At 43.2% G+C, this 26910-nt stretch overlaps 1 long non-coding RNA gene across 2 annotated transcripts; it reads right to left on the bottom strand.

Moving 5' to 3' along the window:
- Positions 1 to 1119: 1119 nt before the first annotated feature.
- On the bottom strand, positions 1120 to 21639 carry LOC120371336. 2 transcript variants are annotated; one of them, XR_005584286.1, is made up of 3 exons: positions 20556 to 21639; positions 7787 to 8092; positions 1120 to 1300 (listed from the first exon to the last, which is right to left on the bottom strand). It is a non-coding gene; the product is annotated as an uncharacterized LOC120371336 (long non-coding RNA). The 2 variants fall into 2 exon arrangements; XR_005584287.1 differs by lacking the exon at positions 1120 to 1300 and having other exon boundaries at positions 7783 to 8092; positions 20556 to 21188.
- Between the last annotated feature and the right edge of the window lie 5271 nt (positions 21640 to 26910).

Here is a 26910-nt window from a genome sequence, read left to right as displayed (position 1 = left end):
TCACAGGGGTTACTCCCCTGACTCCTAGCTTCTCCCCCAACAAAAAAATTTCCCCACCAGTTGCTGTCCCGGCCCATCAGGGTAAGCAGCTGGCGCGCTGGGACACTTTGTTTACTTAGTTTATCTCCGTGCCTGCGGACACTCCAGGTAAACAAACCATCTCGGCCCCCCAGCAGCATATCCTCATGGCCTGGAAGCCAAAGTTTGCTGACCCCTGAATTGTAGGGTTGTAAAAATTTTCCATTTTTACTTATCCATCTTGTGGGGGTCAGCTTATAAACGAACCGGTTTATGATCTAGTATATACAGTATATGGTAAAAATGAGAAAGTAAGCAATTTTTCAGTAATAATGTGCAGTGACACTTTTTGGTATTTTTATGTCTGATTTTGTAAGCAAGTAGTTTTTAAGTGAGGTGAAACTTGAGGGTACACAAGACAAATCAGACCCCTGAAAGGGGCACAGTAGTCTGGAAAGATGTTGAGGGCCACTGATCTAGCCCAATATCCTGTCTTCCAACAGTCGCCAATGCCAGATGCTTCTGAGGGCATGAACAGAGCAGGACAATTTTGAGTGATCGTGTCACCCCATCCCAACTTCTGGCAGTTGGAGGCTTAGGGACATAGGGAGTATGAGTTTCATCTTTGGTATGTTTTAAAAAACCTATTAAATATTTATGTTGCTGGATGATATTAATCATAATACTCTTCACCAGAACATCTCTTTTCCTCTGTAGGTCTCAAATGCCAAGGTTTTCCAAAATCTCTAGCAATTTGGGGCCTGATTTTTGAAGGGTGGGTGCTTAGAACTTTTTGAAAATCAGGCCCCTTTAATGTATCTGAAATTGGACACCCAGAAATTGAGACACCCAAAATTACTAGTCACTCAGGTAAATCTTGACTAACATATTTTTAAAGAACAGGTGTCCATTACTACCCCCAGTTTACAGATGGAGTAAGTGAGGCACAGAGAGACCAAGTGACTTGCCCAAGTTCACACAGCAAGTTAGTGGCAGATTTGAGAACATAAACTAGTTCTCCTTACTCTGCACTTGGCCACTATATCTTATCTAAAGTGCTTTAAAGCAGACATTTGCATGCATAAGGTCCCATTCACCTGTGATACACTTTTAATCCTTTAAGCACTGAGGAGTCTTGGGTGTGGTTACTTGAGAGACCACCATTCACCCCGGTATCTTGTCGCAGCAGTTGGGAGTGGCTGGGACGCTCTCTGTTCTTAGGACTGAACATTCCATGACTGGCAACAGATCATTCTCATTTAAGGGTCTCCACCTTTGAGATCTGCAGGAGATGATGTCAGACCCATTAATTTTGTGTAGTATTTGAATGACTGTCATTGTTTTGTTTAAAATTTGACTGTTTGAGTGCTATATGTAATTTGTTTTAAATTTTTTAAATTTTTGCAATTGAGGTGCTATCCAAATTAATAAAAAATACACAAATTCCATACTGTAATTAAACAGATTCTGAGTCAATATTTTACTCTAATTAGCAAGTAGGATAAGAAGGATAATGGGTTACAAAATGTTCTCACTTCACTGATTTTGACACTTGCAGGTTAGTTTTAATTATTTATAATTAATAATGTTCTGGTTAATTTACTATAACATACTTCCGTAAAAATAATGAAGTTTTAATGACAAAAGATTTTACCATAGCATCTGCTATTAAATCTTTGCTGAGTAGTATGCATAATAGTGAATTGCAGATTAGGGAGGTTCTAATATATTTAAAGGGTCAGCTTGAGAGTTTGTTCTTTTAATGGCCCAGGTGTTTGGTTTATTTTAAATTTAATGTTATAACTGAGGCCTGATGCTGCAAACATTTATTCCCATGAAATCACTCATACGAGAAAAATTATGCCTGTGTATAAGTGTTTGCAGAATCAGGGCTTAAGCAGCAAATTTTAAAGAATATGTCCTGAATTTGTTTCATTGAAAAAATTTCTTTAAACATTTTCTGCTTGCCTGTTTGTTAAAGGGTCTTTTACGCAGGCCTGAGAATAACAATAGTACGTGCAACATTTCCAGATGTAAATGTGACAGATGCCGTCTTTTTATTCTGCTAGCAGCACTGAAGTTCCTCAGCTATGATATCACATCTGTCAACAATGCGTATCCTAGAGTGTAACTCATCTACACTTACCTAATGAGAAAACTGGTTGTAACTCTTTGTTTTACATCAGCTGAAGCAATGACCATGACACACCCAGGAATAAAAAACATACACATCTTTGAACATACCGAACCATATTTTCAAAGCAGAATTCTTTACATTCTCCAGGCTGCCACAGATTAGACTAGCTGGTGGCAATATCTTTTAAATATCAAATTAAACAAATGAGGCTATTCTTTCCGTCAAGGGCTCTACCTCCCAATTTTATTTCTTTTAGCTCCAGGCTAATGATATTGCTTCTGAATCAACTATGAGTCATGTCTCTTCAGCAGCCTGTATCCTAGGTTTGTTTTTTTTAAATAACCTATTCACCCTCTTTGTTACATTGGCTTGAGATTAGAAATAATCAATCCCTCTACTTCCATCTCTTTCACATTTTCAGGACTTCTCAAAGCTGTTACCCTTTGAATAATAAAGATCTGGAATTTTGTACTTTAAAATCTAGTATCAGTGAATAGCTCAACTGGAATATCAACCCACATTTTCTTTCGCCAAGAATCCTCTGAAATGTGGGCACTTTTTTTTTTCTTTTTGTTGCGCTGAGTCTTCTAGAAGTGGAGGAGTACAGATATATTTATGGACTAGTGGTTGTGTAAGCATTCCTAAGAACGCTGCACTGGAGGCAGCTGGGAGCACTGTCAGAAGCTGTGTGCATAAGCTTCCAGAGGGTGGGGAATACCTCACACATTATTTGAGTGACCACCAATCCTCCTGCTAATTCATGGAGCAGCAATGATGACCTTTAGAGGGAGCAGTGTCCAGGCTTCCTAGGATCAAGGGGAGAGTCATGCTGGCACAGAAATTAAGTAGAAATGGGAGAACTGTAGAGAACACTATCTCTTCCTGCCCTCTAAAGAGAGAGATTGAGACTGAAAACTCCTGCATAAAATCAGACCTGACATTTACATAAGTGGTTATTTGGAGGATGTCTTTGAGCACTCACTAGAGCAAGGATGGGGAACCTTTTTTCTATCAGGGGCCATTGACCCACAGAAAAAAATCAGGTGGGCCACACACAGCCCTGCGGATGGGCGAGCTGGCGCTCGGAGCTCTAACTCTGCAGGGGTGCAGAGGCTCTGGGCTTCTGCTAGGCTCCAGGGTGGGGCCAGAAATGAGGGGTTCAGGGAGTGGGAGGAGGCTCCAAGCTGGGGCAGGAGGTTGGAGTGTAGGAGGGGGTGAGGGCTCCAGTTGGGCGTGCAGGCTCTGGGGTGGGGTTGAGGGGTTTGAGATGCAGGAAGGGGCTCAGGGCTGGGTAGGGGGTTGGAGTACAAGATCTGGGAAGGAGTTAGGGTATAGGAGGGGGTTCCGACCTGGGGCGGGGGTTCAGGGTGCAGGCTCCAGGGCTAAGGCAGACTCCCTGTCTGCCCTGGCTCAGCACTGCTCCCAAAAACGGCCAGCATGTCCAGCTCCTAGGCAGAGGAGGCCAGGGGCTCACTGGCAGCCAGCTCCCCCACATCCCCCCAGAACCTCCCATCTGCTGGCGGCCCTGCCGATCAACTCCTCCCGCTCCCTCCCACCGCCTTCCATCCACCGCAATCAGCTATTCCGTGGTGTGCAGGAGGAGCTGGGGAGGGGGCAGAGCAGGGACAGGGCGTGCTCGGGGGAGGGGCAGAATTGGGCGAGAAGAGGTGGGGGAGGGCTTGGGAGATGGGGGTTGGGCAGAGTGGTGGGTTGAACACTCCAGGGCCCAGAGAAAGCTGGTGTCTGCCTGTGCCATCTTGCACTGCTCACAATCTTCTTTTAAATGCGAAATGGAAAAATGCAGGAGGGACCCTAAGGGATGAAGGGAAACTCTACAAATCCTAAGCCAGACAAACAGCGCATAAGCCTGTAAGTCCCTCAGTGGAGGGAGTGAGGGAGATATACCACATCCTACTGCCCGGAGGCCCCACACCTTACCCCTCTTTACCTATCCAGTGTAAAGAGAGTGTGAGATAACCCCAAAGATGCCAGAGAGGTGAACAAGCCTGCTATGACTCTCTGAAGAACTGGGTGAGAGGATGCCTGATTTGCAGGCCACTGGGCCTCCTTTTAATTTCCGGTGATGATGTATAATTTTTTTTTTTTGAGGAGAGATGGTGGCCTCCATGGACTCTGGCTGCTTAGCTGAACTTCCAATGTTATGAAACCTTGCAAAGGAATTGAGATATTCAGAGTAACAATCACCTAAAACTCCCTAATATGCACACATGACATCCCACTCCCTGGGGAGCCCCAAAACCATGGCTTCTTCTCTGAATTATCCCAATAACATTTTGGTATATGTTGGCAACCGTGAAATGAGTCACTTGAAATCACTCTACTGAGAGGACAGTCTGCCTTACTGGAGAAGTCACATGCCTTGACTGGAATGAGACTACAACTATCATTTCACCTCTCCTCCTTCACAGCATGTTCTTTTGTGAAAACAGAGGTTCAGTGCCTCAGGATGTAACACTTCATGTCAGAGCAGTTTAATCCTATGAGGTAGGGAAGGAAACTCTTCTGGGGCTATGGTTATTGTTTTCTTTTTCAACTCCCATTTAGTGTTACTGAAAACTGATGATCTATTTGATCTTGTGATAGGAACAACAAAGGCCCCTTTAAAAGAAGACCAGCCCTAAGGCAGCAGTGGTCGCCTCTTCAGTGAGAATTGCTGAGCCCCATATGCAAAGAATATGGAAAGCACAAGCAAGAACGGTCCACATTCCTCACCCCTTAGTTGCAGGGGATGAGAGACATGACAGGGGCTCTGACAACGAAATGACAGAAGGGGACACATTCTGAATTTGGCCCATGAAGTTCCCACTTACACTGGACACGTGCCAAGAGCTTCCTTCATTTTTATGCCTGATGCTGCTGGTGAAAACTTTGTTAAAAGTTATTTCTGAATATTTAATAAATATTTCAATATTGTGAATCATTAGAATGAATGGTTTGTGCTATGTGCTGTCACAATGTGTTCCTCCTTTATGCACATGTGCCAAGTCTGCAGATTAATAGATGTGGCTAGGTGAAGGAGGAGGAATGTGCTTCTCATTCTGCTGACAAAATGCTCCTTTGGATGAGAATTTAATTTGGATGAGACATAAAACTGGCTTCCTTTCTGCCCATCACTGACGACTGTCTGGGTGCCAGTTAAAGACCCCTTACTACTGTTCTAACAAAGCTACAAGCCTATTTATAGAGGCATATGCTTTACTCATATTACCAAATGCTTGAAAAATGAGGAAGTGGAGAGACTGTAAACCTGATTGCTGGTCAAGTGCTTTACATTTCAAAAATTTGCTTTGAAAGAAAAATAATCTTTATTGTTTATTAAAATCAAAGGTGGGCTAATGCACCCCTGAATTTAGGGGATAGCTCTGAATCCAAACTTAGGGATAGTTCTTCTCTATAATGGACCTGAATGAAAACTCTAGATCCAAAACCCCTAAACTTTGGGAGAGTTCAGATTTGGTTCCAAACTTTGAAGTCATCTGTCTTAAAATAAGAGGCATGTAGTGCATTTATTTGGCAGAAGGGAAATCAGGTTTGGAAAAAAGGACAATGGGCAATTCTCTCTGGGTCACCTGTTCTTTTCTTTTGATTTGTCCTTCAGCTACTGTATGAATTTGTCCTCCAAGCAGTATGTAAACTCTAATGGAGTCCGTGAGTATCATTTCCTCTTCCTCCCCCCCCACCAGAAACTGGAAGACACTGAAAATTTTTTCCACACTTCAGATCACAATCGTAGTAGTAATGGACAACTAGGGGGCATTTATAGGAATTTTAAGCCTGAAACTGGGGAAGGGGGAAACCGTGTCAGGCCCCCATGTTCTTTAGCATGAAGGGAACTAGTGACGGAAGAGGCTATTTAAAGTCAATTCCATGATCAAGGAGTTAAGGTTTTCACAACCAAATATGCAGTATTTAATGTCTTTTCCTACTGTGAAAGCCCTACCGCATGCTGGCTTCGTCTACTGCCCTTGTTTACAGTGCCCCAGTTTTTGCTCACATTTTGTGCATTCAAATATTCATATTTGCAGAAGCAATAGTTTGTGCAAGCAAAGCAGAATTTGGAGGCACACAAGAATTTGGGTGACCAAAGCCAAGAGGAAACTCAGAGTCCCATATGAAAAATGTGATCCATACTGTTAAATGCAGTTGAGCTGTGAATGGTCATTATTGTAGGTAGAGTAGCATGTTAGCACTCATGTGGCAGTCTAGTGCAGTGGTTCCCAAACTTGTTCCACCGCTTGTGCAGGGAAAGCTCCTGGCGGGCCGGGCCGGTTTGTGTACCTGCTGCGTCCGCAGGTTCGGCCGATCGCAGCTCCCAGTGGCCACAGTTTGCTGCGCCAGGCCAATGGGAGCTGCTGGAAGTGGCGTGGGCCAAGCCACCACGTGTGCCATAGGTTGCCTACCCCTGTTCTAACACACTCATTCTGTGATTTTTTTTTCCTCACAGTCATTTCTGCTATTAAGTATCAGGGGGTAGCCGGGTTAGTCTGTATCCACAAAAAGAACAAGGAGTCCAGTGGCACCTTAAAGACTAACAGATTTATTTGGGCCTAAGCTTTCGTGAGTAAAAAACCCATGAAAGCTTATGCCCAAATATTTCTGCTATTGTATCTTAGCAATTTCATTAAGTCATTGCTGTATATTTGTCCCCAAGAAGCCAGTACAGTAGAACCTCAGAGTTACAAACACCTTCAGAATGGAGGTTGTTCGTAACTCTGGGCTTGGCTACACTTGTGAGTTGCAGTGCATTAAAGGAGCCCCGGGCGCACTAGCTCACTACCCATCCACACTGGCAAGGCACGTAGCGCACTCTGACTCCACGGCTAGAGCGCTGCTGGTACTCCACCTCGGCGAGTAGAATAACGGAATAATGTTTGATGTGCCCCCACTGGAGCGCCCCAGCATCAGTGTGAACAAGGTGTTGCATTACTACGCTCTGATCAGCCTCCGGAAACGTCCCATAATCCCCTTAAGTCAAGTTGCCTCTCTTGTCATTATTCTGGATATGCCCTTTGAAAGCTCTGTTTGAGAGCCGGCATCCTTATCTGCTCCGAGACAAAACAACCATTACTGTGGAATGCTGTGTGTGTGTGAGAGAGAGAGAGACGGGGGAGGGGGGAAAGTCTACTGCTGTCTGAACTTACAAGACAGCATGCTGACATGCTCTCAGCCCCCCAAAAACCCACTCTCTCTCCCCCCACATACACACAACACACTCCCTGTCACACTCCACCCCACTCCCCCCCATTTGAAAAGCACGTTGCAGCCACTTGCATGCCGGCATAGCTACCACAATGCAGTGCTCTCTATGGCCGTTGCAAGAGCTGGTAATGTGGCCACGCCAGTGGTCTGTCAGCCGTCAGCGTGGCCAGACTACAGCGCTTTCCCTACTGCGCTCTACGAAGGCTGGTTTAACTCCAAGTGCTCTACATATGCAAGTGTAGCCATGCCCTCTGAAATGTTCGTAGCTCTGAATAAAACGTTACAATTCTTTCAAAAGTTTACAACTGAATCTTGACTTAATACAGCATTGAAACTTCACTATGCAGAAGAAAAATGCTGCTTTTAACCATCTTAATTTAAATGAAACAAGAACAGAAACAGTTTCCTTACCTTGTCCAATCTTTTTTTAAACTTTCCCTTTATTTTTTTAGTAGTTTATGTTGAACACAGTAACGTACTGTATTTTGCTTTTTTGGGGGGGGGTCTCTGTTGTTGCCTGCTTGCGTACTTCTGGTTCCAAATGTGAGGTGTGTAGTTGACTAGTCAGTTCATAATTCTGGTGTTTGTAACTCTGAGGTTCTACTGTATACGATATGCCTGTCATTTCAGCAGGTTTGATAATATTATTGTAAGGGCAGGAAAAACCATCAAAAGTAATGTCCTAAAACATTAACCAGGCTTCTCAAGGGTTTGAGCCTGAAACAAGAAAAAAAATTGGTTTTGTTTTAACAAATTACTGTCTTGCCTTAAAAAAAATAAAATAAAAAAGGTTAAAAAGGTTGTGTAGAGGTGACCATTAAAATGATAGTAAATGGCTGTGTCATGACACCAAAAGAAGCTGGCATGTGATGTGCCTTTTACTTCAGTATGGGGCACCTCACAGATACTAGAAAATAGCTACACTACCTGCTCTTTCCCCCCTAAACGCTGGATCTATTCCTAGTTTTTGTAGCATAAAGGAACTGTTATCTTTTTGCCAGGCAACTAATAACAAAAGTTCTGAAGTAGACGCAAAACACAAAGGGCTAATATTCCTAAAGGAGAAATACGTTAATGTCTTAGTCATCATTCATTATTATACTTTTTAATTACTCTGCTGGTTACAACAGTTGCTGCAGACACTGTATATAAAACCAGCTCAGGTGTTACTAGTTGCAGAGAAATTACCATATTCCCTATTTGTACCAGAAAAGATGCCAGTGACAATTTCAATTAGAATGGTAGGCTCAGTGGAAAATGTGTACACTAGAGCAGCAAATCTTTAAAAAATTTTCTGCAATATGGAATTTATGATTCTCATGTTTATTGTCAGTTCAACTTGGTATTAGAGAGGAATGAGAGCATCCTACTGTGTAATGGATAAAATTCACATAAATGTGACAAATATTCTTGTGCATACAGTATGTTCCTTTGTAGTTTATCAGTGTTTATAAAGGTACTTACTTATAAAAATTGTTTTAAAGAAATTTTAAAGACAAAAGTAAAAGAGGTAGGGAATCTTTCCAGGTTACTGAAAGATCAAATATGAAAATGGCCTACGTGGGGGGTAAGTGGAATTCAAAGATGATAGCTGAGATTCTGCACTCCGGTCTTTCATTCAAGCAAATAAAGGTGATGAAGAATTAGTTTTACAAAAATAAAGATACCACAGAACATACAACCAACTGCAAAAATCTTTACAAACTCGACCTAGGCAAGAGTTCTGAGGATCCCCATTGCACTGAGGCGGCAATTGAGACAAAAAGGTCAAGGTTGGGATTTTCAAGTGGGCCAAAGAGAATTATACACCCCGTTCCCACTGAGTTTCAATAGGATTAGGGTGCCTAACACCTTTTGAAAATTTCAGCCTCTGTGATTTATGCAAGCTCAGAGGGAGTCAGTGTCCAGGTTAGATAATATTAGCACTCAGGAGCTTGGTTCTCTGCTCTTTGCATCTTGGGTATGTATTTACACCTGTACAAAATGAATATAAAATGCTACTATTCTGATCTGGTAACATTTTACACCCATGTCACACTCACTGTGTGCACATTTGCATGACTGTGGAAGACAATGGAGCAACAAGTGTAAAGAGTACCTGGTTATTTGTCCTATGCTCAGGTCACTAGACTATACCTCTCCTCTCTTTTTCACTATCTCTTGCCTTGTCTACACACAATGTTACGTTGTTTAAAAGAGATATGTGGTTTTAAAATGATTTAATTAAACTGGTGCAACTGTGTGGGCACTCTTAAGTCTGTTTAAATCTGACTTGATTTAAAATTGACTTTGTGCAACTGCTATTTAAACCCCCTGTATGGGCACACTTTTATCAATAAGACTGATTGTATCAGTTTAGCTTGTGTGCTAAACCGATACAATCAGTCTTATTGATAAAAGTGTGCCCATACAGGGGGTTTAAATAGCAGTTGCACAAAGTCAAATTTAAATCATTTTGAGTTAAACTATGCTGCTTCTGAGTGTAAAGAAGTCCTTCAATATCTTTCCTAATTTTGAGTTAGTACTTATGGACTATCAGGAGGTCATCTAGTCCAACCCCCTGCTCAACACAGGACTGATCCCCAACTAAATCCCCAAATGGCCCCCTCAAGGGTTGAGCTCACAATCCTGGGTTTAGCAGGAGGCCAATGCTCAAACCACTGAGCTATCCCTCCCCCCTCTTTCTTTAGCAATAGCTAAAGAAAATAAGAACAGACCACAACCTGTTGGAAAATGTTTGCAAGAAAAACTTGAGAATTACTCCTGATTAAACTGATGTAAGTGAGATCAGTGAGAGGCAAATATAGGGCCAGATTCACGAGTACACTTCAGCTGCTTTGTGAATCTCTGACAATGGACCAAATTCTGCTACCAGATTTGTGTATGGGGCTATTGATGTCAGTGGGAGATGGACATATGTATCCTAGGGCAGAATTTGGCCCACTGACTTTAATGGGTCAATTCAGCAACAGAAACACAATCACAATTTGAAACTGGTTCTTATTTCTTATACCACGACACAGAGAAGGAAATTGCCAAATGAAAAAGGTACTAAAGGACAATTAATTCTTTTTACTTCTCATTTCCGAGCTAAGGCTCTGGTTGAAGGAAAACACAAGCATTGAAAAAGGTAAAGGAAATACCCTTAGGAGCAATACTTGTGTACATCTGCACCCAATAACTGTGCACACCTGTACCCAATCCTTGCGTACACATCTACACTCTCTACCTGCCTACAAAAGTACAAAATACACATACACCACAGCCTGAATTTGACAACTTTCCGGACACTATACAAGATGTCATGACACACCAGGCTATGAAAGGAGCAGAGGTGCCTAGAGTGTGCTAGGATGGGAAGCATTGTTGAGAGTTGGGGTGTGAAGCAGAACCCTTTCTGTACTTACAGTCAGTAGTGGGAGTGTTGTGGTGGGACAGGAATGTCCGTTTGTGGTCTTTTGACCTTCTGAGCGGTGCTGATATTCATTTTATTCATATAGCACCCAGAACTCTGGTTAGATGCTTTATAAATATTCATTTTTAAAGGTTCCACAAACCCAAGAATCCCTGGTCTCTAGGGCACAGTGCTGCTGAATTCTGTAGCAAATTGTAAGCTTTGCAGCAGTATGAGATACAGCAAGAAACACTGTGAAAATCAGGGTTATTTAAAACTAAATGATTGATTGACACAGCTTGATCAGCTGTGTCAATATTTAATTTAATAAAAGCCTCTGTGACTGATTGCTGTCATATTTCCAGGTTGCTGCAGAAACTAGTATTGATTTCCATCCCTCCTCCTCCTGGCTGCTGGGAGGATGTTGCGGGAATGGGCTTTAACTCCTGACTTCTGGGATTCTGGGAAGGAGGGAAGAAGACAGGACACTGATCTGGAATAACTAGGAAGACAGCAGTGGATGGGGTGGGATAGGAGATCTGACACAGGGCAGCTGTGGAGGGTTTTAGAGGGAGTGAACGCTGCTTGGAGATATTCACTCACGAGTTATGTGGTGTCCTGACCTGAGGGCAGTAGGCTGTGGAATGCAGCTGCTCTCCTTTCACTCCCTTCCATCCCTAGGCCCATCCTCAAATTTCTGCACAATCTACACAACTCATACAGAGGATTTTCCATCGGATCCTAGGGTCTGAGGAACAAACAGGGCTGTGAAGCCAGCACACCAACGTGTTCTATCAGCTTTAGCTGCCCTCCAGTAGTAGCACTAAGGGATGATACTCTTGTTGTTTCATAAAACACTCAATAGTCTTGACCTTTTTACTGATTTTAGGTGCTGTGGCTGCTTAAGTTCAAGGCATTTCCTTCATCAGGGTTTAGCTACAAAGCTTCTTGAAGTCAAGTTAAAATGCATTTAACTTAGTACAGTACTTATCTTGTGGTCTCACTCTAGCCATGCCTCTAATTATATCATAGGCTAAGTCATTTGCTTGCTACTGCCTTAAAATTAGGCTTTTCAATCTATGAAAAGGTCTTTTCTTGCATATTTGGGAAGCAGAACAATTTTCTCTGCATCTTAGTCATTCCTTTTCAATTCTGCCAAATATTTATCACCCTGAATGCCCTCAGATAAAAAAAGCAACAATGTCAAATAGCCAGTGAAGACTTTTGGTGTTTGTTTCATTATATAAATAAAACAGGACAAAGAAAAATTATTCAAGACACCAGGCTGGTCCATTTACAAAATAAGGTAAATGGCGATGACAAACCAAAGTTTCACTTTATCTTGATATTATTCTTAAGGAAGGAATTTGCACAGCACTGTTAGCAGACTTGTATACAGTAGCAGAGTTGGTATGAAAAGCTACTGCTATTATTAGATATATACATGCCTAACTCACACAAAGTTATGTTAAAAAAATGTTGAAGTCAAGCACTCAAAAGTGAAGAAATGTCAGAATGAAGGCTACCTTAATGTAGGCCCTTTGTGTATAAGCACTGTGACCACATACTATTTTTCCCCTGCCTCGTTCAGGATTGATAGTACTCAGTGAACGAACAGCTATTCAGTATTTTGTTTTAGCCTCATTGGTCAATGTGTGGCTCCAGGCCTTATTTACCTCACACTATTCAAACTCTGGTCTGAAGACAATCATTAAATTTTCTCCTGGGCATTTCTACGGCACTTATCACTATAGTATCTGAGTGCTTCACAAATATTAATTTATCTTCACAAAACCCCTATGAGGTGAGGGGATGGTATTATCTCCACTTTATAGATAGGTAGCTGAGAAGGCAGAGAAATTAAGGCCAAGAGTATCCACTAATTTTGGGTGCTTGATTTGAGACCCCGAGGACCTTATTTTTCAGAATATTGAGCTTTATACACTCTACCTCGATATACCGCTGTCCTCGGGAGCCAAAAAAATCTTACTGCGTTATAGGTGAAACCGCGTTATATCAAACTTGCTTTGATCCACCGGCGTGCACAGCCCTGCCCCACCCCGCGGAGCACTGCTTTACCACGTTATATCCCAATTCGTGTTATATCGGGTCGCATTATATCGGGGTAGAGGTGTACATTCAAGTACAGCTCTCATTGACTTCAGCTGGAGACGTGAGTACTCAGCACTTCTGCAAATCAGACCCCATAGTTGGGAATCCAGAAAATGAGGAACACACAATTAGTGGCCACCTCTGAAAAGTTTGGTTTAAGTGACCTTCCCAGTATCACATAGGAACTCTGTGGAAAAAGCAGACATAGAATCCAATTCTCCAGGACAGGATTCAACTGCCTTAACAATGAGACTATCCTTTCTCTTCCTGCAATCCTCTGCCTCATTTGCTACACATCATCCAACCTCTATGATACATGAGGCATATATTCTGGGAAAGGATCACATGAGATATGTAGTATTAATGGCACAGTGCTTAACCTGGATGTAAACACACCTAAAATATTGCAGTATTGGTTCCACAATTTAGGAAGAACATAATAAAAAATACAAATAGCAACAAGAAATAGTGGTTACAATGGGCCCAATCTGAGATCCCAAAAACTAAGCAACTCTGCCATTTGAGGTATTCAAAATATGACAGTGAATCTTGGATGATTTATGTTTTTACAAAATAATCATGACTAAGGCTGCGAGTTTGTCATGGAGGTCATGGAAGACATGGATTCCGCGACTTTCCATGGCTTCCATGACTTCTGCAGCAGCCGGTGCAGCTGGCCTGGGGACAGCTCAGGCAGCCCCTGCACCAGTCTTGGGCCACCGCGCCCCTCTCCCTCAGCAGCAGCAGGAGTTTGAGTGTGGGAGGGGGCAGGGGGTTGGAGCAGGGATGGGGTGAGGCGGGCTCTAGGCGGTGCTTACCTCTTGGGGCTCCCCGGACGAGGCAACATGCCCCTCGCTCAGCTCTGTGTGCTGCCTCTGCCTGCAGTTCCCATTGGCCACGGTTCCCGGGCAATGGGAGCTGCGAAGCCAGCACTTGGGGTGGGGGTAGCGCACAGAGCTGCCTGGCTACACCTTGGCCTAGGAGCTGAGTGAGAGGGATGTCCCTGCTTCCGGGGAGGCGCGGAGCCAGGTAGGGAGCCTGGTGGCCCTGCTGCCCTCTCCCCCCAAGCACCAGAGGGGGTTCTGGGCCACGTGACTGCCACCTGCGCCCCTCCCCGGCATCAGCAGAGGTCCTGGGCCACCCTCCCCCCAATACCCATGGCACCCCGGGGCCAGCTGCCCTTTCCTCCCACCCCAAGATTTAATCAGGGATATATAGAAGTCATGGACAGGTCACGGTTCCACAGACAGGTCTAAATACTAAAAATACCCATGACTAAAGTGTAGCCTTAATCATGACAAATTTGTTGTTTTGCATGAATCTGACATTAAACCAGATGAAACTCAGACCAAGTGTTGCTTTAAGCTTTGAGTTCATTTGAACCTGTGCCTTAAAGCACAAGTCAAGGATTGTGAAACCGCACAGATCAAAACTGAAGAAAACATTTGCACAAACCCATGCAAAGTGAAACCACTTTGTTTCACACCGCTATAATGGGTTACAGACCACCAGAACTTAATTTATTTAAAAGTGAATCCCACTCAGTTTCTTTGTTCATATACTGTAGGATGAACCTCGGTTGTGACACACAGACAGATGCAAAATAACAAAAATGTAGGACAATATTCAGACCCGGAGTAAGTAGATACAACTTTATGAACATCAGTGGGGTTCCACTGGCTTACTCCAAGTCTCAATTTTGGCCCATAATGCACAACTGAGCCAGATCACATTGCTCTTCATTTCTGCAACCAAGCAAGAGCACATCAAGGCTCCCAAACCACATTCTTGCAAGGTGTCATGCATGAACCATGTTGTACATCCCACCAATTTCTGATTCACTAAACTAAGCCTGAAAAGATTCTGGGGTGTAGGGCACTGATAAAGAGAAATTAGTGCTCTCGACCCAGATTAATGAAAACAGCCTACCTTTCATATGAGGAAAAACAAACAAAACCAATTAAATACGATTTCATTTTCCTCTACTAACTAGTTCTTAGTCTTGTTAGAATGGCAAAGCCATGTCTTGAAATCAGGATTTCTAACATCACTCAATCTGATGCAACATTCAATAGTTATTTTACTCTATTTCATTCATCACTGTCATTGGGGACAATATGTTAGTTGCCAATAGCTTTGTGTGAGAATCTATATATTAACATACCATGAGCCATTCTGCGGTCACTCCGTACATAAATGCATATCAACAACAAAAAAGTGACATACTATAAAATCTACTGCCATATTTTATATTACCCTCTAGGGCAAGTCACACTAGGATTAAGATTTGCAGACATAGGCTGGACAATTTTCTCCATATGTCACATTCCAGTCTCGTAGATAAAAGGACATATAGAATATTCTGACCCCACACTCGTAAGATGTATATGTAATGTAGCATGAATAAACATGACAGGAGGCTTCTTTTTCTACCCATTTAACTTACTAAGGATATTTTTGTATAGTTCTTATGTCCAAAATGACAGGACTTGCATTAATGACATTACAGCCAATCTTATTGCTCAATCTAGCCCTTATATGCATTCCCCCTCTCCCCTTTTTGTTTAAACAGGCAACAGGCCTGATTCTTATTTACACTGAGGCCCCTTAACACCACTCTGGTAGTGTAAAGGTAAGTGTCATTTATGCCCAGTTTGAAGCCCCTCTGCACTGCTGGGGACCTTAGTGTAAATGAAAATCAGGCTCAACATGAAACCAAGTTGTTCCTAAAAACAAAGTACAATATGTAACCCTACATTTTTATAAGTAACAAAGCTTCAGTTTCTCTCTAGCATTGCACTGGATATTACTCTGATGACCACTGATATTTTTCTGAGAAACCTTGTGCTCATAAAAGGGGCCCCACCTGACAGCCCTGGAGCATGAAGTTCTCTGTCCTACTACTGATTCATCAAAGTGCCTTAACCCCCATTCAGAGGGACAAACTCTAAAGGCCAGAAGACAGTTCAATCTCCTAGTCCATTTAGGAACTGATCCAAAGTCCACTGAAATGAACAGAAAGACTCCCATTGCTTTCAGTGGGCTTTGGATCAAGCATTTAATCCTTTGCCTCTACGCTGAGCCTGCCAATAAGATTGCCAGTTATTACTAATTACAATTATTATTATTAGCACCATAGCATCTAGGAGCCCTAGTCATGGACCCGGACCTCATTGTGCTAGGCGCATACAAACACAGAAGAAAAAATGGTCCCTGCCCCAGAGAACTTACAATCTAAGTATAAGACAAGACACAACAGATGGATACAGAGAGACCAATGGAGGAAAATGATTGTGTATATAATGTGGGTGCCTGTTGAGTGAGAATTGAACTGAGACCACCATCATCATCTCACATAGGCCACCAAGAAGCTTTCACATGGTCATCCCTTTCTGTCCTTTCCAACCTGGGCTGGAGTTTTCCAATAACCTAGAGTTGAAACAGGCTATATCCCATTTCCAGTCCCTAAGCAGGTTAGTCTCCCAGAATAGATATCAATAGAAGCCAGTTTCTGATTTATACCCATGGGTTTATTTGTTTTTAAAATCTTACACAAATGGATCTTTAATAAACTAGAGATGCACAGTCTCTTGATTTCAACTAAATTTCTCTTCTACAGCTGCTGCCTTATGGTACCCCAAAATGTATGCACAGAGGGGCCGGGTCATATCAATTTACTTAAAGAATAAGAAGTGACAGACCAGTTCCTAATCGATTTAAGGTAAACCAAAATAAGCCTGGTTTCATCTGAAATAAGGGCATCCACACAGCCTTTTGCACCAGTTTTAACTAAATCTGTTCTTAATTGGACCTTAAGTCAGGGGTTCTCAACCTTTTTCTTTCTGAGTCTCTCCCCTCCACCCCAACATGCTATAAAAACTCCACGGCCTGCCCAACTGTGCTACAACTGTTATTCTGCATATAAAAGCCAGCACTGGCACTAGCGGGTTGCAAGCAGGGCAGTTGCCCGGGGCCTCATGTCACGGGGGGCCCTGCGAAGCTCAGTTGCTCTGGCTTTGGCTTCAGCCCCAGGTGGTGGGGATTGGGGCAGCAGGGCTTTGGCTTTCTGCCCAGGCCTTAGTGAGTCCAGTGCTGGCCCTGCTTGCCACCCCCCAGAGGCCTCAGACCTAGAGTTGCCAACTTTCTAACAGCACAAAACCAAACACCCTTGCCCCGCCCCTACGCTCCTGGAAGCAACCGGGTTGTCCAGCTCCAAGGTGGAGGGGCCAGGGGGATCTGCGCATTGCCTGTGCCTGCAGGCACTGCCACCACAGCTCCCATTGGCTGCAGCTCCTGGCCAATGGGAGCTGTGGAGCCGGTGCTTGGGCAGCACATGGAGCCCCCATGGCTGGAAATGCTGGCTGCTTCCGGGAGCTGCACAGAGCCAGGGCAGTCAGGGAGCCTGCCTTAGCCCTGCTGACCCGACTGTTAGCAGCCTGGTCAGCAGTGCTAACCGGAGATACCAGGGTCCCTTTTTGACCGAACGTTCTGCTCAAAAAACGGACGCCTGGCAACCTTACTCAGACCTCTGGTTGAGAACTGCTGCCTTAAATTAAACCGATGCAACTCCTCTCTTTCCTTCTACCTGTGCATGCCCACTGCTCCATATCTGTACTCTAATAACAAATAGTCTTATTTTTCAATTGCTCTTCACTTGCAACACTGATCGCAGCTTTAAGTTTGATTAAATAAAGTCAAGGGAAGTTTGGCCTGTGTCAGGGCTGCAGGAGCAGGCCCTTAACTGAAAGCTCTGATACCCTCCTGAGTAAAGTCTACTCTTCGTTTTGAGCTCTGCTACTAAGGAGACTGATCAGAAACCCTCATGAAGTGATCTGCAGTACACCTACTCCAGCACCAAATCTGTGGGATGCTGAGTGTGACTGTTATGTACCCATAACCATAATGCTCAGTCAGTGGAGTGCCTGTAATAAACCTGCTAGTGTGTCTGTATATCACTGCCCTCTACTGGATAGAATGGCAGACCAGCTCAACTGTTTGATTATGGCTGAACTGCACAGAAAATAAAAGCCCTAATACCGTTCTGTCTACTACAGTACAGATTCCTCTCTAGCATAGAGCCCTGTGTTTGGCAGAAAAAGTTTGTGAGTTCTTTCCTTGATGCTGCATATGTGTGGTTATGGTGATGCCTGTAATATCTGTAGATAAGATGTCATGGAGTTGTGTCTGATGGCAGCATTTAACCACGTGAGAAACCCAAGCTTTCTTAGATTTTAGATTTTGCAAACCCTGAGGTTAGCCTGACTGTGGGGGAGTACCAGTATGTGTTGCCCTGGCTAGTGTGTACCACCACCCTCTCCTAGAGATAACATCTAGTCAGCTACAGTTCAGCTCAGTGTAGGAGAAGGATTGTACAGAGAGATTTGTGGGCAATATGGGGAGAACAGTCATTTGTAGCAGGTTAGCACTCTCCAATAGTTACAATGGCAAAGTGCACTATCTTCTGAAATAAGGAATGGGGCGGAAGGTTCAGATTAAGGGAGAACAAGCTGAAGACCTCAAAGGATATTACAATTTTAACTAAATTGTAGAGCAAATAGTTTGGAAATCTGGAAGAAGGATGGGTGTACTCAGGTCCCCTAGAACAGCTAGCCTGGGCATGACCACAACCTCCATACAGAGCATCTGCCCTCCAAACGTTAAACTAGCACAAAGACTGAGCAAGCTATTAGATTAATCCTTGCTTGAAACCAAGGCAACAATACTAGCAAGTACTGCCTTCCTCCACATCTGGTTTGCCAAGTGCGTACACTCAATCCTCTTAGATGAGGACCATGCTCCATACAGAACACTCATCACCTCACAGTTTGAGATCTGTGAATGATCAGCTCTGTTGCAATCCTAGGTATTGTTATCAAGTATCTGCAAGGTCATGATTCACACTCTAAATGTAGAAAGTTTCCAGGTGCAGTGACACATGCTGTACTAGATTTATGTGCACAACTGCCATTGATAGCTGTGAGAGATGCACATAGCCAAAATTGGTGTATGGCTCTTAGAGCTTTTAATTTCACTCATATACATCACTTTAAACTCTCTTGTATCTATGTGTTTTAGTATGTGTTTTCACTATATTAACAAGTTTCTATCTGATCACTATTGTCTCAGGAATTTAAAAATCAGTAAGACAAAATAATGGTGACAATATATTCAGGGCAATTGCTGTTTGATGTTAGTGTATAGCCCTGGCAAAAAGTATGCCCAAGAAGCACTGAGGAAAAAGGAGGAGATATAATTGATAAAGTGATATAACATTTGTGTAGATTAAGTTTAAATGTTCCTGGGAAAGCAATTTCATTAATAATGATGATCTAAAACATCTCAGAACTCTGAATTTTTAATCTACATAATTCACAGTAATTGATGTCTCAGTGAATGGCTATATAGTAGATCTTATCTTCTTCACATAAAGGGAAAATAAGTCGCAATGTCATTGTGACAAAAATATTTTAAATTGATGTACAACAGTAAAATGTAGTATTCAGAAACATTTTATCATTTGGTAAGACATGTTGCTTTGTATTTCCAATCTTGTTTCTTATAATACAGTGTTTTGAAACCATATCATATAACTTCCCATGTAATCCAGCTGGCTAGATTAGGATGTTCAAACATTTGCTCTTTTGAGAATTTGGCTTGTACATCTTCACTTATATGGCATCTGTGTCAGTAATCAACTCCCTTTCTGGATTTCCCACGTATTGGGACAACAGGCAATATTTAGGAACTTATTAGGAACTCTAAGAGTTGTTCTGTCATGGTGGGCCCAGAGGTTTGTTTTCTATTAATCAACTAGGAAGCTGATTCTAGCTGCCAGAGTACAAGTTCATGATCTTCAAACATGAATTGAAGATGTGGCAAAGGGAAGTTTCTATACACTCCTTTTGGGAGAGAAACAGATTTAATAGATTTTAAGCCCAGAAGGGACCATTGTGATCATATAGGCTAACCTCCTGCCATAGACTTTCACCCAGAAATTCCTGCATGTAGCCCAATAACTTTTTGGAACTAGAGCAACCCATTTAGAAAGACTTGATTTAAAGACTCCAAACGATGTAAAATTTACCAAACCCTGTAGTGATCTGTTCCGTTGGTTAATTTTCTTCATTGTTAAACTGCATCTGATTTAAAAATTTTGCTACATTCAACATGTGCTACTCTAAAAGTGCGTAATGAAAGGTATCAGACATCTCCTCCCTATGTAAGTACTTATAGGCTAAGACCAAGTCACCTCTTAACACTCTCTGATAAACTAAATAAATTGTGCTCAATTTCTTACTATAAGGTGTTTTCCAGATCACAAATCATTTTTGTAGCTCTTCTCTGCACTTTCTCCAGTTTTCCCAACACTTTAAAAAATGTGGATACTGGAATTGGAGTCAGTACTCCAATAGCAGGCTCATCAGTGCTGTATGCAGAGATAATACCTCCTCCCTGCTCCTTGATATTCCCCAGGTTAATAAGTCCAATTCGCTTGTTAGTCCTTTTTGCCTTAGCATCACACTGGGAACTCACGTTCAATTAGTTTACCTATGATCACTTGCAGAATCACTTCTCAGAATCACTGCAGAATACAGGCCCCCATCCTATAAATATAGCTGACATTCTTTGTTCTTAAATGACTGAATTTTCATTTAGTGGTATTAAAATACGTACTTTGCACCCAGCTCACCGAGTGATCCTTTAGGTCCATGATATCTTTATGGCCACCAAAATGTTCTACAGAATAAAGCTTTTCCAGGTGGTTAGCAGCAGAAAATGTGAAACATGACTTTCCACTGCTCAAAATCAACCTGCTTGGTCTTTACTGCAAGATGCAAAGCAGCTAGTTTGATGTCAGGAATGAGGTCACAGTGGGTAATAGTCAGTGGCTATTTCTCTCTTCTTTCGATCCCTTTTGGGTATCTGTCATCTTGGATTGTTGAATGTTGAAGGCAACTCAGAATGATTATATCCTCCGATTCAGACAAAACTCCACCTTCCCTCTTCAGGAACCTTTCACAAGATTCTTCTGTAAGTCCCCTCCATGGTGCTTTGCATTCACATCACTAGTGGAGGGCTGGACCACTGACTTCCATGGGACTTTGCTTGAGTAATCTGACCAAAGATTTCAGGTCTGAGCCCTGTGAGAATTCCAGTCAGAACTGGCACACCTCTTGCAGGTTGGAGTGGTGTTGCAGGAAAGCCCTTACTTGATTTTTGCCTCACCCACAGAATCAATGAGTCCGCTCAGACCGCTGGATGCTAAAGAGCACCCTCCTGTGGATGATCGCAATTATTAACAGAAAAGCTAACGCAGAACATAAACAAAACTGTTACCCCAACATTTCAGCTGGGTGACCAGGTCATTCTTAGTTCATCTGTCCCCTGAATCCAGTTCTTGCCTCTTCCCACACTCTTCCCCAGGGGGTATCTTGGTTCTAGTCTCTGCCCCTACTTTAGGCCTCTTGGTCCTACTAGAGTAATATCCTTCTCTGGAGTTAGGGTTCCAGGGAGATCCATCTATTGCAATTCTTCACCTGGGACAGTATGTGATCCTTATTGTCTGGGAGACCCCTGGATGAGATCAGGCCCTATTGGATGCCTGCCAACTGCAGCCTTCCATCTAGGGGGGCTCTCTTCTCTCGGAACACCTCTTACAGGCTTTCCATTCTGGTGGGTTCCCCAGAGAACTCATCCTGTCTGTTCCCTGCTCAGCCCACTGGCTGAGGCCTCTCCTAAGAGCTCATCTCTACAGGAGCTTCCTGTCTCCTTTGGGAGTTCTCCTCTAACTGAGCTTGGGTAACCTTTATTAGGTCCAGATGCTCATTTACTAATCAGCCACCTGGGGCAGTCAATGACCTCCAGGTGGGGCCTTCATAGGTCAGTCATGGGCAGATCATGCCCTAACTCCCATAAAGGGTAACTGCCCCATGAAAGGTCCACAGACTGAAATTTCTAATCAGTGAGGTTGCATATGGTGTAATTCAGAAGTCAGTGTGCCCAAACATGAGAATTGGCTAAGCTCTCCTGCATGCTACCATTGGCTGGGCAGCTCCAGAAAGCAGCAGCGTTCTGCCAATATCCATTACCCATGACCCAGCCCCTACTCTGCCAAGGGGCTGTGGGGTAGGGCTGGCTACGCCACCCAAGGATTCCCTACTACCAAATAAATCCTTAGTTGCCCAGTTAGAGAAGCTTTATCATCCTTTTGCAGAGCCAGAGTGGCATAAACGGGTTGTTAGGGGGTGGGATCCAGACCAACGTAATTGAAGGTAGTAACCTATGAACCACTGTACCATTATTCAACACTAGGTACAGGAACCTGAGATACCATCAACACTGTGACATCATCGTGCTGCATTCAGGGACATGTGTCAGGCATGTCAGTGAATTGTCCACTGGTACCCTTTATTGGACATGTATGCAACCAGAGCTTTGCTCTTCACGTAGTGTTTGACGATACTGCCTGGGAACATAGCACTACTTTGTTTACAAAACGTGTGATATGTTTTGCCCTTTTGCTGTGATTCTACAACTGTTTTAGCAGAGACTCGTTTCATTGTTAGTGCTGCCTAGTTTTGGACCTAAATTGCTGGTGTCAATGATCTAAACTTGACAAAGAGCCCTGTGCTCGTCTTGTACAACATTTGACTATACTGGAATATAATTAAATTGAGCTTCCCATTCAAGTAGGTGATCCATCATGAAAATATATATTGAACTTGCCCTTTTGATGCTGTTTTTCTTAACCACACTCGTACCTTGCCACAGAGTCTGTTTGTGCCAGGTGGGATGATAATATGTATATAATCAGGTGTCCAGTGATAGGGGGAGAGGCAAACTAAAGAAAAAGGTCTGTGTTGTCAGGTGGAACACACACATAATCTAACTCCAATATCTGAGACTTTGGTTGAACATTGACCAGCTGCAGTGGGAATGTCAATTTGGTAAACTTCCCCACAACCTGATCTGCAACAGCACATGGCAGGCAGAGGAAGATTCACCTCCCCCCTTTCCGCCCCTCCACTGCCCCAGTGGTGTTCACTTTTGAGAAATCACATAGGAAGATATAGGCCTAAATGTTTAAAAATAAACAAAACAGCCATCATCATAAAAACACATCAAATAACCCCATACACTTGAACACAATATAATAAAGCCACTTTTTGCACATGCTGGTTGTAACTGAATTAGCTGCTGATGGCTGTTGGTTGCATAACAGGACTTTCCGCTTTCCTTTTATTTCTCAGGACAGCTCTGAAACAAAATGAAATCTACCAGTGAAATTGGAGTATAGTTTCCAATGAGGCACATTACTCTTTTGACCCAGTTCCAGAGCATTTCAAAGCCTACAGTTACTATAAACAAGAACACAGAGAACTGGACTGGAAGGGGGTGAGGGTAACAAGGATTTAAAAGGGCATGTGATTCCAGATGCCTTTTCAATGGTGTAAAGCTAGAACAAATGAAATCTTCATGTCTGGCTGTGCTAGGTGTGGTGCAAGACCTGAGACGCATGGCACTAAGGAGCCAGGCCAGGGACTCTTCCCTAGTCTCTTCCATATTCTGAAGAAAGTTTAAACGGTTCTCTTCTTTCTCCTAAGTCAGCGGTTCTCAAGCTTTTGTACTGGTGCCCCTTTCACGCAGCAAGTCTCAGAGTGTGATCCCGTCCTTATAAATTAAAAAACACTTTTATATATTTACCACCATTACAAATGCTGGAGGCAAAGTGGAGTTTGGGGTGGAGGCTAACAGCTCGCAACCCCCCCATGTAATAACCTCAAGACCCCCTGAAGGGTCCCGACCCCCAGTTTGAGAACCCCTGTCCTAAGTCTTGTCTCCTCCTCCCCCACTGTAACTATCATACAAGAAGTCCAAGAGTTTCTCATCTGGACAATACTCTGAAGAGATCAAATATTGCAATCACAGCAATGTTTTTGCTAATGAAACAATGCTCTATTTATACAGAAACTGTTTTGGGCTTTCTCTGCCCTTCCACAGCATCTTTAATAATTTTCAAGCCTTACCATATTGAATAAGTCCATTTATCTTATTTTCTAAGCCTTTAATGGCACCATAAATAACATTTATGGAATCTAAAGAACACCATCAGAAAGTTACTTAAAGTGCAGTTCTACTTTGAGAAGTGGTTTACAAGCAACAAGATTTATTTTCTGTCAGCTCTACAAACTCAGCCAGGACTCAGATTCAAGCTAGGTTCATTCCAACTCTCATACATCAGCAGCAGCAGTAAGGGCTCTGCAGGCCAAATTAGTCTATTGGAGCAAACCCACTGCCTTCAAAGTAAGCCCTCAGTGTCACCTACAGAACGGACTGGGGCTTAGCAAACACTTCTGTTGATGAGCCACAAGATGGAATAGAATTTGCACCTCAGTCTCCCAAAGCTGTGCTGACTCTGCAGGGCTAATGGGAGTAAGAGGTAGTAAAGACATTTTTTTCACAAAGGTAACCATGTATGACTCTGAACGCACAAAAGGAGCACATCTGTTGAGTAAGAACATGCCATTTTACATACTCATTTTTCTGGGTTAAACTGCACCCTCGCTCATTTTTCTCATCTGTCAAATGGGGATAACATTTGCTTAGACATGTTGTCATAGTGATTAGTTAGTTAATGGTTGCCTTTGAAGATGGTAAAGAGCTAGTGATGGTTATCACAGAAGTTACTACAGCTGTCATAATCTGAAGTGAATTTGTGCCATTCCTTCCCTAGGATTGCAACATTTCCTTTTAGTGAAGAAATAGGCAATCTTGAAGGAAAGGAGTTAATTGGGACAATAACAGAGTGAGGCTGGTGGTTTGCGCAAAAAGGAAACAACTAGTCTTTCAATATGCCACATATCCAGTAAATCATGAGAATGGTATGTAAAGATGGGGTTCAGAAGTGATTTTGTGAGACAGAGTCTGGGATCTGGCAATGCTTTAAAAAGCAGATGCTGTGTCTATGTGGAAGATAACATTTTTTGCTGCCACAGCTGCCTGTATTTTTGATCTAGTTTTCAGCTCAGAGATCTCTGTTCTGTGGCAATCTGTTCCCCTATGTATATGAAAAGACCTTAGGAAATAGGCTTTGAGCTGATCTAAGTCACAGGAAGGCTCCCACTGACTGCAGTGGTCACCAGATCAGGCCCCTGCTTAGCCAGGGTTTAAAGTGGTCTGAAAAAGTGGGGAGGGTCTATCAACCCCCTTCCTCCCCAACACACAGCAACCCATCCCCCTGCCTAGCAATTAATTTTGCCCCCAAATCAATCTTCTGTCCCTCATCAGTTCTGCCTCCTCGAGCCTCTCCCCACCCTCAATTCTGTCCCCACATCAGTTCTCCCCTCACAGCCTCACCTCTGTTCTTCCTGGGGAGCTGACATTCTTCATCCTTCATTCCAGGTTGTGGGGGTGAGTGGGGGTGGGAGGGGCTGCAGCAGGATCTCCTTTCCCCCTTCCAGACCACCTACTGCAGAAAGGGAAGGGGAAGAGCAGAAGAGCCAGCACATTGCTCAGAAGAGGGGAGGCAGGAGAAGGGAAGGAATTGACCTGCTGAGCTCCTTTTGCTCCCTCCCCGCTTTCATGAGAATGGAGTCAGATCCTGAGAGGAGGGGGAGAGCTCGGCCTGCTTCCTGCAGCAGCCTTGGTTAGCTGCTCTTCCCTAGGAGGGAGACAAAGGGGGAAAGTAGCCAATCAGAAAGGGTTTCCCCATAGCCCCATCAGCAACCATCTGGCTTTTTGTATCTTTTCTTTGGGCCTGCAACCTAGTACACTTTGCACACTGTACGTAGCAGAAATTTAGTTTCCACGAGTGTCAGCCACAGGATTCCTCTGAGCCTAATACTGATTCAAGGATGGTGGAGAGGAATCTTTCCCTAGACTGTGGATCACTTAATTCTGCTCTCCCACTCCCCCCTGACACACACATACACACATTTACTTACTTTACCATGGAACTTTCTCTCACAGATTTGAACACCCCAACATTGGAGGCATTCAGGTTCCAAATTCTTTGGGTACGTCATCTCTCTCTGGACCTTCTCCTCCTCACACAAACCATACTATAGTCTTATCCCAGCTTCCCCATCTCTATGAAACCTCCAATAGGACATCCTGTGTCCCTCCTATTTCACACTCCACAGTTTCGTTTCCTTCCCTCCTGTTGTGCTAATAGTCTCATGAATCCCTGCCCCTCTTTCAAACCATCCAATAGTCCAGTGGTTCCCAAACCATGGTATGCGGGTGGCTAGTAGCCTGCAGAGCACTTACTGGTCTTCCATGGAAGGCTGGTTGGGTAAAGAACAAACATTTGTAACCTGAATCAAATAGGTGGGAAGTGACCACAAAAATAATATGCTTCTGAATCAGGTGTGAGGTGAGTTGTGCTGCTGGCAAGGGGACACTACAGATGTATATTTTAAAATAAGCTGTTCATCCACTAACATTTTGTTATGAACAAATGAAATTCCATCATAGGGCAATGACAAAACCAGCACTCCTATGAAACCACTTTAAAACCAGATTTCTGCTTTAAGTTTCAAGGGGGACCTCCAAGATCCACTGTAACTGGGCAGGAGTTGGGGCAGTGTGTCATGATTTGTATCTATGTAGTACTGCACTCGACTGGAATTGAAGGGACCTGATCATATATAACATTTCCTCTACTACTGTACTTGAAAGATGAAACTGCTGCTTTAGTTTCCCACTAAAGACTTGTACTTTGAAACCAAAGGTCATTAGTTCACACACCTAATGCCTCTTCTGAGGTTGGTGCATGTATCTGGCACAGATTATTACAACATGGTGTGAAATATCAAATGACATTCCAGTGAGGAGGGTATGAGATACAGTTTCACTGAAACTTATGTTCATGCGACATTTCAACTGACATATCCTGTAGGACTTTCAGATGTATATGTAGCTCAACTACTGTGACACTAAAAACAATACAGTATATGAAGCATTGTCAATAGACTCAATATAATGTTAGTAGGAGTGTTTGGATTTTTTAACTCCACCAGGTTTGTCT

This window comes from Mauremys reevesii, linkage group 9 (genome assembly GCF_016161935.1).
Source record: "Mauremys reevesii isolate NIE-2019 linkage group 9, ASM1616193v1, whole genome shotgun sequence".
Lineage (NCBI taxonomy): Eukaryota > Metazoa > Chordata > Testudines > Geoemydidae > Mauremys > Mauremys reevesii.
This window is presented reverse-complemented; position numbering and strand designations above follow the sequence as displayed.